This window comes from Marmota monax, unplaced genomic scaffold, assembly GCF_021218885.2.
Source record: "Marmota monax isolate L192 unplaced genomic scaffold, Marmota_monax_Labrador192_F-V1.1 WCK01_AAM20220418_F8-fsc00427, whole genome shotgun sequence".
NCBI classification, from domain to species: Eukaryota; Metazoa; Chordata; class Mammalia; order Rodentia; family Sciuridae; genus Marmota; species Marmota monax.
Window position 1 is genome coordinate 214175 of NW_026693630.1, and position 12694 is coordinate 226868.

A 12694-nucleotide genomic window follows, 5' to 3' on the forward strand; every position below is an offset into this window, starting at 1 on the left:
CACCACCCTGCTTGGCAAGGCTAGAGGTCATTTTGATAAGTCTACGTGAGCAATGAGCTAAAAAAAAGGGGGAGAGAGCAAGTTAGTTAAATAGAAATACAGATTATTTTGAGAGCAAAAGAGAAATGATCTAAGAATGTTGTTTCTCACATTTCCTACAGATCAATTAACTAAAATTGTTAGTGTATCTGAACTTAAATGTGCTTTGTGTCCTATCAGGGAGTTTGTAAATGTCAGTGTGATATTCTATGCTATATACTTGTGATGAATCTCCATGTTGTGTTGAATTAAATTCCTCATTATTTTATTACCTTAATTACTCCATTAAATTTCTGTATATTCTCCCAAAAGACTAGTATCCTTAGGATAGAATACAATGTAACAGCCCACAGAGATAAGCAAATATAAGCATATGTAGGCATTTTATTCTTCTTTTCACTGAAGTAGAAAAAATCTATTTGTTTTTGTTAAAACTGAATTAGATCAGGAAGTGAATTCTATTACATTAAACTGCAAAGAAGTCACATAAGTATAGACGGTTAAATGTTGGTTAGATCACTCTCCAACTGTTCACTGAAATCAGAGTAGGAAAGACAAATAGTGAAGCTTCTTTGGGAAATGCTGTGAGGGGGCTGAGCCCCAACATCACAGTCCTCAGAAGCCTGAGATCATTGTGTGCCTATGCAGTTGAGTATGCAACTGAGCTAATACATAAAAGGAGGGTAGCTTTGTGCATGGCTGTCTCTAAGAATCACACCTAAGAATGGGAAAGATGGCTGTGTGGGTCATATCTGAATTTGGCCAGACGTAACTTAGTTGTTCAGTTTGATCAAACTACATCTACTTTAACCCAGCAATGCTTGAATGAAAGGGCAGTTTTTGCTGAACACCTCGAGACTATCTGTGAAAAAAGGAAAAGCTAACTCCCATGTTCCTGACTTCAGTAAATACGAAGAGATAGGGCCTTAAGTTGATTTGGGGGAAGAAGACTCAAATCAAAAGGAAACAAACCAATTGCACGTTCTTTAATTAAAGGTGAAGCGAATCGGATGTGAAAACCAGAAATCGTTGGGTGCTGTGGAAACTGCTCTGTCAGCAGGATGAGAAGCCCCTTTGTGTTCTGGGTTCCTTTCCAGGAGTAGATGGCTCATTAAGTGCTTCCCAAAGGGAAGGGCACAATCCACTGCTGGGAAATGTAAGGAGCTCACAGTTCCCGCAGGCTAACAGAAGGTGTCATTTACAAGAATACACAGACAGCGAAGAGCATTCTCCCGAAATTAAGCAGCTGTCAGTATACTTCTGATCTTAAATTAGGAAGTCACCAAAATAGAAAAAGCCTATAAGAAAAAAATATATGCATCAGAAGCTCTTTCCAGAAAATGTTTTTTGAGAAACAATAACCATTAGTCAGTGGTGTGCTCCTAATATAATAATTATTATTTTGTTAATGATGGTGATTATTCAACTGAAACCATTTCTCCAAGACAGTGCAAATTTTTTGTTGTTATTGTCCTCCTTTGGTTTTTCTTCATATTTATTTCTGTACTTACTATGGTAATCTTTGTCTCTGTGATGTTCAAGTTTTCTGATCTATGAGCTTTTCTGTACATCAATGTCAATATTGATTTCTTTCCTTTTTTTTTTTTTTTTTTGGTACCAGGGATTGAACCCAGGGGCACTCAACCAGGAAGCCACATCTCCAGCCATATTTTGTCCATGCTGAGGTACTGTTGTAAATGATTACAACATAAGAATTTTGGAGGGACAAGATTTAGTCCATAAAAGTGAGTATTCAGTGGAACTATTCACAACATTTCTGTAGGTTAAACATTCTCAAAATAAAAATTTTGGAGAAAAAAAATTGAGGATCTGCTTGATCTCCATATACTTCTCTAAAGTCAAAACTATTTTGAGAATCAAGCCTGGCACAGTGGCACACGCCTGTAATTGTAGAGACTTGGGAAGCTAAGGCAGGAGGATTGCGAGTTCAAAGCCAGCCTTAGCAAAAGTGAGGCACTAAGCAACTCAGTGAGACTCTGTCTCTGAATAAAATACAAAAAATAGGCCTGTAGGTATGGCTCAGTTGTCGAGTGCCCCTGAGTTTAATCCCTGATACCGGAAAAAATTATTTTGAGAATCAGAAATATTTCAGCATATGCTTGTGAATAAATTACTTGGGCAAGCTGTGTATAGAAAATATTTTCTTTTCCTTTTCTCTTTCTTTTTTTCCTTTTATTTGAAAGAAAAAAAAATCAACAGAAGCTGGACTACTTTTGGTCAATTGGTCAATTTCCATCTGTCAGCCCTGTCTGGGAAGTGAAAGGAAAATAACTCAATACTAACAATCACCTTAAACACACACACACACACACACACACACACACACTATACACAAAAAAAAGCTTCCTGGAAACTGAAGCAGTTTTGAAATTCAAAATGAAAAACTCTCCCATTATTTTCCAAAAAGTCATAACTTCACTGACTTATTAAATTTAATGTCTTATTGACAAAAAAAAATCTTAGTAATACTTCGTAGTAATATAGTACTATGATACTACCAATTGTTATAAGGATAGTCTTCAGAGATGTTTAAAGTATTCCTATTATGGACTTTTTTTTCCCATTACAATTTAGCTATAAATTAAATGAAATAATTGCATTCGCCTTTCATTTCCAATTTCTCTTGATAGTTTTCAGTCCCAAAGCCTTTTCACCTCCAGCTGTGATTTGTCAGATTTTATAACCTCTGAGTATTGTTGGTGTCACCTGTGTGAGGATGGGAACCCTTTAGAGAAAACACAGGTTGTGTAGGAAGCAGTGTTGGTGATCCAGGAAAGGATGTTCAGTCCTCAGAGTATTGAACTGATGCCCCAGCACAAGAGGTGCCACTTTTTTGAAAATGACATTAAACAGAGGTCTTAACTTCAGTGTGTTACTCTTTGGTTAAAAAGCTCCAGATTCCAACCCAGATTCATACTTCACAAGCTATTCCAAAAAAAAAAAATTTTTTTTTACATGTGTACAAAAGTTTTGATACTTCAGAAGGTCAGACAAATTTGATTAAGTTGCAAATATCTTTATCACCTGATTACATTTTCAAAAGTATTTTTCTGATTATAAAGTTAGTTTATGTTTGTTAAAAAAATTTTAAAATAAAAGTATAAAAGAAGTGAAAACTAACACATAATACTTTATCTGGAGACAGAATTGTTAGATTAGCCAAGGTGTCACTCAAAAGTCCACCAAACAAAGGAAAAGGGAAAAGCATGTGTCCTGTCTTTTTTGTATGGACTATAAATCAGTATCACTAAATTAATTATATTAATTAACTAAAATTAATTCTGGGTCAAGTTCTCATTTGTTGTCACTCTTTCTTATTTTTGAACATAATTTAAATCACTTTCCTCTAGACAGTGCTTTGGTTATTTTCTCAAATGTTGACATTTTTTTTTTTTTATTGTTTAATTCTATATTCTTTAAAATAGCAATTCTTTTGCTTGGGGATTTCTTAATAGCATATGTTTAATATTTTAGATATGTTAATCATCTGTTAATTATTTAAAATTCTTATATTATTTACAGGCCATAATCTATAAAATATTAATCTTCAGAATACATTTAAGGCTTTCTTTGTGTTCTAATACACAGGCATATTTATTTTGTTTTATTCTATTCATTTATTTCTGAGAGAGGATGTCTCCCCATATCACCCGGGCTAATCTTGAATTCCTAGACCCAAGAGATCCTCCTGCCTAAGCCACCTGATAGCTGGGAATACTGGAACACCAACCAACACTCCTGGCTCCATATTTTATTTTAATATTCCATGTGTGTTCTAAAATTAATGTGTTTGGGGCTGGGGTAGTAGCTCAGTGGCAGAGTGCTTGCCTAGCATGTGTAAAGCAGAAGGTTCGATCCTCAGCACCACATAAAAGTAAATAAATTAAATAAAGGTATTGTGTCCATCTACAATGAAAATAAAAATTTTTTAGATTAATGTGCTTTTTCTGATTGGTGAGTATGAAATTCTTTATACAGCTAATATCCCAAACATTGTTTCTTAGGTTTCATTTTTAAATATTAAGACTCTTCGTAAAAATCATAATCTAAGAAGTATTTTGAATTTATATTTAAATTAAAATAGACTCACATAAGCTCAGATAAATTAAAACATAATATTAGCATTGAGTAATATAACTTATTGTTACAGGGAGGGTAGAATAAGCTTCATATCTATTCTTAGTCTATACCTGTTGTATTTCTTCCCTCTCTAGTTTATTAGTTTTCAGAACCGGTTTGGTCCCTCATTCATCACTTTTCTCAATTTCCAAAAGGCACATAATGAATTTTAACCATTTTAAACTAACTGTTGTTGGAGTGGAAGGGAAATCCCTCTTTTTTTTTATTCAAAGAAAAACTCTGCTTTTAGCTAATAAACTCAGGCAAAAAACATAAACACACAACAGGATGGAATAATGGAGAATCTAGATTTCTGAAGCAAAGTGATATTTAAATTTTATAACCCTGTTGACTTATTTGGTCTCACTTATTGTCTAAAAATTTAAAAATGTCTTTTCGTAATTAGTCGTTGAGTGTTTATGTATCTTTGACAGTGGGGACAGAGGTGGAAGGGGGAATATACATAAGCCACCCTCTTTATAGATGTAAATGTGTCCTTTAAGGTTTGTTTAGTTGACATAAAATGGGGACACACTTTAACTGTGTACCATTAGATAGTGTTGTTTCCAGAAAGACTAGAGTCACTGGAAATTTTCTCCCAGGATTACTGAAAGAATTCCCCACGCAAAGACACTTCGCCGGGAGAATTCCAATTTTATTGCAAAAGGCTGTGTGCTTATATAGAACTAAGGGGGAGATGGCAGGGCTTAGATAAATGGCAGGCCACCCGTTTATTGGCAAGTTCTTTCAGATATTAGCTCCGGAGCCCAGGAATTAGTTCTTATTGGGGCTGTTTCCCGCCAGGGAGATTTGAAATTGGCGACGGCAGGAGAGTTCACAGGGGCGGGAACTTTTCGCGCCACTGCAGAAAAGAGGAAGGTAGGAAGAAGGGGTCCTTAGGTGCCATGTTGGGGTTTTTTCTCCGGGGTACGGCTGCCGTTTATACTTTTCCCAACAATTACCACAGTAGAAATAAGAATGTCCTCCTTCTACAGGAAAAATGAAAAATGGAATGGCCTCTTCTTTCCTCTGCCATTGGTCTTTATAGGGCTGAATTCCTCATTGCATCTTGGGGTACATCCCACCCTGAGGTCTACATGTAATGAGAAGCTGTCATTCTCATGGAGATCCCCATAAACAGCTCTAACAATATTCTAAGCATTGACAGCCTTAGAAACCTCATTTGATATGTGGGTTCTCACCTGTTCTGTTCATGGATTGATCATACACTATGCCACAACTGCCAATTTCATATGGGGTTTGGATCCTAAGCCTTCAATTTAATTCCAGAGGATTCAGAATGTGGCCTTTTGTAGGTGGTGTAACCCCAATAAAGACCCAGTGATGTTTACAGATACACTGAACAATGTATTTACCTTTTGGGTCCTAGATACATGTTATTCTTTGGGTTAGAAATCACCCGCTGTGCTCTTTCCTTTTATTGGAAAGACCTTGATATTAGTCACCCTTATTGTTGCAGAGAAAAATCACAGAAATTTTTCTTCTAGTCACTGTGACTGTCCATGATACTTTCAAGGTCAGAATTGTTTGTCCTCCAGATGAGGGTCAGAAAAACCATATCTCATCTTTCGAGAAAAACAGCCAGGTCAATTTCATCACAGAAAACAGGTTTTAAAAATATGAAAGTAAATATATATGTATGAAAGTAATCCCTACCCAGAATATGCACATACACAATTGTTTGATGATAGGAAAGTAGGTAACAAGAGTAGTCATCAGACTTTGAAAAATCAATAGTCAACATTGTGTAGTAGAACAGATGGCCAAGAAGGAAACTTTGAGGGCAGGCTATTGGCTACTGGGAGTACCCTTCTCATTTTAAACAGAATGATGGTGAATACAGCAATCTAAGCTCTCAAAGAAAAAACAAATCATCACCTCTGAAACTTGGAAAATTCACACCATTATTCTAGATGTTTATATGACTAAATTGGTTATCTACTGATACATAATAAACCATTTGAAAATTTCAGATCCTAACACAGCAATTACTTACTGAGCTCAGGATTCTTTAGATTATCCGTTTGTGCTGAGCTGATCAGGACAATTATTCTCTTGTTTTGAGTGAGGTGAGCTCATCAGTTATTGCCTGCTGCCAGTTCTGTGGGACTGGCTGGGGCAGGTTAAGATGTACTCATTCAACTGCAAAGTAGGGGCTGAGAATTTGCAAGGGTGGCTCAGTTTTCTTCCCATCTCATCCTCAAGCAAGACAACCCAAATTGGTTCACATGACAGCAGGGTTCCACAGCAATAAGGATAAAAACCTTAACACAAGTTTTGTATTGATTTCTGGTTTTGCTTGTTTTAAGATCTCTTCATCGTGTTAGCAAAAGGCAGGTCACATGACCTTTTGATGGCAAAGGATACAAAAATACACTGAAAAGAAGCATGCATGAGGAATGGGAAACCCATGAAGCCTTTACCGAGTACTCCCCCTAATCCTTAGAAAATAAAAAAGGCAAAGTCCAAGGAATCAAAGTTTTCATTTAAAACCAGACAGCACCCAGGGGTGACCTTAATGTTAAAAAATCTGTGCCGGTCTCCAAAGACTCTCTTTTTTTATTTTAAATCATGTCACCAAACCACAAAGTTATAATATTAGGAGGGACTTATTTATACTCTTGTCATCCACTACCATCTCCGAAATGTAAATCCATGTAAACAGATGACCTTTGTGAACTATCAGATAAAGATCTATACAAACATAATTTAAATTGTGTGATATTGCCTTCCTTCTGAGAAGTCTGCTGATCCTAAGCTTCTCCTATGTAGAGGTCCCATAGGCTCTTCATTTAAACACACATTCAGTTCATCACCAGTCATACTGTATTACGATATGTATTAGACTATAAACATCACTGGAAGCATTTTATTTGTCAGATTGTGTTTATCAAGTGACTAACACAGGAGCTCATATAAAAATATTCAATGCAGGGCTAGTGATGTAGCTCAGTAGTAAAACACCTACCTATAATGCACAAGGCCCTGGGTTCAATTCCCTGGCCAAAACAAAACAAAACAAAAAAGACATCCAATCCATATTAGTCAAATAAATGTTCTCATTTACATTCTTCATTTTTATTCTCAGATAAAAGTGTTTAGATGGAGGCAGGTGTGGTGGCACACACCTATAATTCTAGAGACTTAGGAGGCTGAGTCAAGAGGATCACAAGTTCAAGCCCAGCCTCAGCAACTTAGTGAGGCCCTATGTAATTTAGCAAAACTGTGTCTCAAAATAAAATAAAAAATAAAAAGGGCCAGAGATGTGATTCAGTATTAAAACACCTCTGGTTTCAATCCCTAGTTAACCACTCCTGACTCTACAAATGTTTATATGGTATTATTTTTTTTTCTCATAGACATAAAAGGAGCCCTTTTTATTTATAGAAAAAATAGAGTATATATGATGGTAGAGAAGAAATAATTTCCCATAGAGAATTTCAAATGATTTATGTAAATAATTCCTTCCCTCGAGAGATAGAGCTTAATTGCTCTCTTCCTTTAGTGTGGGTTCTGCTTAGCAGCTTGTTCTCAAGGAGTAGAGAATGGAAAGATGTGTGTGTGTGGGGGGGTAATTTTATGATGGAAGAATTGGCAAACACCTCGTCAGGCAAGTGACCATCAAGGTTAATGTCATCGTTTGAATTGTGTTGATAGCATGTTCTTTTGATGGAATGTAAGAATAGTACTGCAAGTGTGTGGTATTTCTCCCTCAAACCCAGGATCCTAACCTATTCATGAGAAAAATATCAAATAAAATTTGAAATAATTTCTACAAAACCCCTGGCTAGTACTCCTAAAAACTGTCGAGGTCATCAAAACAAGGAAAATCTTGTGACAATTTATCATAAACAAAAACAAAACAGGAGACATGACAACTTAACATAATGTGGTATCGTCTCAGGAACCAACACAGAAAAAGTAAAAAAGGGGAAAACTTGTGAAATAGACTAAAGTGTGAAGTTTGGTTATTAGTAAGATGTTGATCTTAGCCTTTAGCTAAGTTCCATCATATGTTCCAACAAATGTTCCATCATAACATAAGATGTTAACAATAGTGGAAACTGAGTGTGGCATGAATGTACCATCTTAACAATGTTTCTGTAAATCTAAAACTATTTAAAATAAGAAGTTTACATGTCTAACTTAACAAAAGGTTACAGTCTGAGAAATGTGTCCTTAGGCAATTTTCACTTGTGAACATTAAATGAAGACTGCTACAATGTCAGTCAGCAACAAAATTTTACAAGATCATAATTCTATATGAGGTCAGTTGTAGACCAAACTATCATTATGCACAGGATTGTATTTAATATTGAAAACTAACTCAGCTTCCAAGCAAAGGAAAAAAAATATATTCACCTTCAGTTCTGATACAGTTCATTTCATGAAGAAGTGACAGGAAATATTACATAAACAGCACCTTGACCTTTAGTCATAAAATGAAATATGAGTCCATCTTAAATCAAGAGTAGTCACAGAAATTTAAGACAATGTGACCTATTTGGGAAAACAGATCAGAGATGAAAATGAAGACACAGTTTCCAGTAATGATAACTTCAAGATGATAGAAAACAATAAAGAATTATGAAGTGGTCTCAGTTTACCAAAGGTTTGTGAATTGGTGGGGAACTGGATATCTGGGGGGAATTGTATAAAAAGATTTATTTTTCATTCTAAATTATTATGTGTCTTTCAAATTTTATATTGTGTGAATGCATGTATTACCTACTCTTAAAAAATTAATTAGCAGTTGGCCATGCTTGGAAGCAGCAAATATTGCTAAAGCCATGTATGTGGGTGAAAATCCACCTCTTTCAGCCAAAAATGACAAGATTGAGCCTGGTAAGCTGTACAACCAGTGGCCAGGTAAACCAAGCCAGCAAGTGGAATGCCTGTTTGTGCCTGGAAGATTTTCAAAACTGACACGGCCACAACATCTGACTCCTGCCAAATAATACAGCCAGAATTTAAAAAAAAAAAACTAATAATCATAATAACTGCTACAGTCTAGAAACTTTCCATCATAAAATTTAAATATTAGCAGAATAAAAAGGCAATTTGATGGTATTAATTAGCATGGTCCTTTCACAATTAAGTAAAACTTTAAGAATGTATTTTTTATGTTCTTAGGACAGAACCTATCCAAAAATATCACTAAAATGATGGTGGTCTTTGAATAGCAGATTATCACACACTCAGCCTTCTTCTATTTTATAATCAGACTTTGGCAAGATTCATCAGTGTTTAGATGAATAAAAAATGTTATGAACTGGAAGATTTTCCAAATAGGTCTGTGATTTTTACCAAAAACTTTCTGAGATCTTGCAGTAAATGTACTAACGAGTAAGTTTTGAGCAGTTGCTAACCTTGTCAGAGATAGAGTTCCATAGTTGATCAAATTCTTATGAAGACGGTAATAAGGAAACTTCTAATCTCTCGTGAGCAATATAAGGAAATCTTGAAGAAATCTGATTCCCCCAAAAGATATGAGTTTCTAAGGATTGGTAGAATATTAAGAAAAGGAAAATGCTTTATAGTTAGTTTAATCAAATTCCTTAATTTCATAGATGAAAAAGAAATTCAGAATCATAGAAATTAGATAACTTGTTCATGATCACTCAGCAAATACTTGGCAAATAGAATTAGATTCCAAATGTCTTCCACCTTGTCTTGCACTGAATGTAGATATGCCTTTAATTAAGTACACACTTGACTTTCACTGATATGCCTAGACATAAAAATAGAGGAGTGGAGAAGCATGAAGGAAATATACCAATTCAAAATAAATGAAGTCATGGGAGAAATCTGGAGTCCCAAAAGGGGTGGAAAAAGAATTAAACAAAGTGACTGAAAGTATCTACCCTCTCATTAAAAAAAGTCTCTCCTCCTTGATTCCATGAGCAATTTTTCTTTCAGTAGTACATTCTAAATATGAGTTTTATGTCTGACAAAGTATATCGTGTTAGCTTTTTTGTTGCTGTGACTAAAATCCCTGACAAGAGCAACTTTAGAGAGAGAAAAGTTTATTTGAGGCTTAGGGTTTCAGAGGTCTCAGTTCACAATTGGATGAGCCCATTACTTTGGTTAAGGTGGGGCAAAACATCATGGTGAAAGTGCATGGTGGAGGAAAGCTGCTCAGCTTGGGGCCGCTGGGAAGGAAAGAAAGAGAGAGAGAGAGAGAGAGAGAGAGAGAGAGAGAGAGAGAGAGAGAGAGAGGAGAGAGAGAGAGAGAGGAGAGAGAGAAAGCGAGCGAGCACCAGGGATAGACACAGTCTCAGGCCACATCCCCCAGTGACCTACTTCTTCAGTCATGTCCCACATACCTACACTTACCACTCAGTAATCCGTTCAAATTATTGTTCCATCAAAAGGACTGACCCACTGGGTGCGGTGGTGCACGCCTGTAATCCCAGTGGCTCTGGAGGCTGAGGCAGGAGGATCCTGAGTTCAAAGACAGCCTCAGCAAAAGTGAGGTGCTAAGCAACTCAGTGAGACCCTGTGTCTAAGCAAAATAGGGTTGGGGATGTGGTTCAGTGGTTGAGTGCCCCTGAGTTCAATCCCTAGTACAAAAAAAAAAAAAAGAAAGAAAGAAAAATCATTGACCCACTAATAAGGTTTCAGACCTAATCAGTGCCTGAAAGTCCCACCCTGGAACCTTGTTGCATTGGGGATCATGCTTTCAAAACACGAGCTTTTCATGGAACATTTCTAGATCCAGACCAGAAAATATGCCTATCCAGACATTGGCCAAAGATGAGTATTGTTTTTGATTATTGTTTTTGAGATATTTCCTGACTGAAGCTAATTTTACCAATACCTCCACTTAACATCAACGTTACGTGAAGTAAGGTTTAAAAATAAAGGAAAAAGGCACCAGGCGCAGTGGCACAAGCCTGTAATTCCAGAGGCTTGGGAGGCTGAGGAAGGAGGATCACAAGTTCAAAGCTAGCCTCAACAACTTAGCAAGGCCCTAAGCAACTCAGTGAGACCCTGTGTCAAAATAAAGAAATAAAAAGGGCTAGGGATGGGACTCGATGGCTAAGCGTATCTTGGTTCAATGCCTGGTACCAAAGGAAGAAAACAAAAGAAAAGAAAGAGAGAAAAAAATAAATAAAGGAAAAGGGAATAAAGCTAGAGCTAAGAGAATCAATAGGACTATACCCTGTACTTAATTTGGTAGGCATGTACATTAACATTCAAATAGGGGAGATGGTTTAACAACATTAATACATCATATCCTAATTTCCCTGGTCCATTGCTATATGGGAGTCATGTTTTTATTTATTAACTTTGGCTAAAACAATTGTTTCCTACCTGTAGTTATTAAAAACATTTATGAACCTTTTTCTCCCCATAGAGTCTTGCCATAATCACCCTTAACTAGATGGCCTCTGATATAATCTATTATTTAAATTTTCCTTTGGACTTTATATTAAAAATGCAAATCATGCAAGCTCCTATTATTTCTGAATGGAAGGGGCTTACTGAAGACACCTGTCATATTTATTTGGGATATTTTTCTTTTAAAATAAAGATCTTTCCAGATTCTCTTTTCTGCCCTCGCTGTTTACTTGACCAAGAGTGAGAGAGAAACGCAACCAACAATCTCTCAGTAATTCCCTATTCTAGTATCCTGCAGTGGGTACTTGACATTTTGATGTGGGTGTTTTGATGTTGTCATTTTTCTATGTCCATTTTTCACTCTGGCTAAAAAGCAAATATTAAACTTTCCCTTCAAAAGAAAGAAAGGCTTTATGCTTTTTCTCTGCTGATAAAAATAAACATAAATCTCCCAGTTAAAAATGGATATTTGATTTCACCCTTCTTTCTTGTATGTGTCTTAAAATACTACTGTAAACAATTAGGAATAAAGGAAATGAGATATTTTGAACAATTTTTAAAGATGACAATTATTGAGAGCTTGACTCTGTATAATGCAAAGCTTTATAAATAGTCATTATCTTCAAGGAGTCTTCAGTAGTAAAGGAACAAATCTAATATAAATTATATACAAAAGTTAATTCATAATTGTTATCATTGGGACTGAGAATGCTGAGAGGTCACAGCATTGGGGGTTGGAGTAGGAAAGAAGGCTCCATGGTATAGTGTCTTTCAATCCTCTCTTAGCTTGCCTGTTTCCTAGGTATATATCTACAGAAAAAGTAGTAATAATTTGCTGTCTTGACAAGAATTCGTGAAAATGATATAAATTTTTTTAATGATAAAAATGTTTATAGAAAAGATCACTTAGAGTAAATTACTATACTCTTTTCAGATGGAATGATGGTATTGCGATTGTTTTTTAAATCTTCTGTGTCTGCTACAGATACATATTAAAAATATTTACAGATGACAAATGTCCAAAATCTTCTTAAAAATACTCCAAAAACAAAAGGGGGGAGGGGTTTCGTATAAATGATGAAATAAAAAATAAAAGAGCAGACTTTGACCATCCATGAAACTGGGTGATAGGAAGAGAGATATCTTCACT

The 12694-nt window shown here is 35.8% G+C and overlaps 1 long non-coding RNA gene across 4 annotated transcripts in view; it reads left to right on the forward strand.

Annotated features, from left to right (window-relative positions):
- LOC124103210 (uncharacterized) overlaps nt 1-12694 on the forward strand; it is an 83155-nt gene that overhangs the window by 29241 nt on the left and 41220 nt on the right. For 2 of the 4 annotated variants that reach the window (XR_009228245.1, XR_009228247.1), the window contains exon 3: nt 1661-1784. The exons of the other annotated variants lie outside the window; for them this stretch is intronic. This is a non-coding gene — a long non-coding RNA (uncharacterized LOC124103210). The remainder of the gene's footprint in view (nt 1-1660; nt 1785-12694) is intronic. 4 annotated transcript variants of the gene reach the window in all.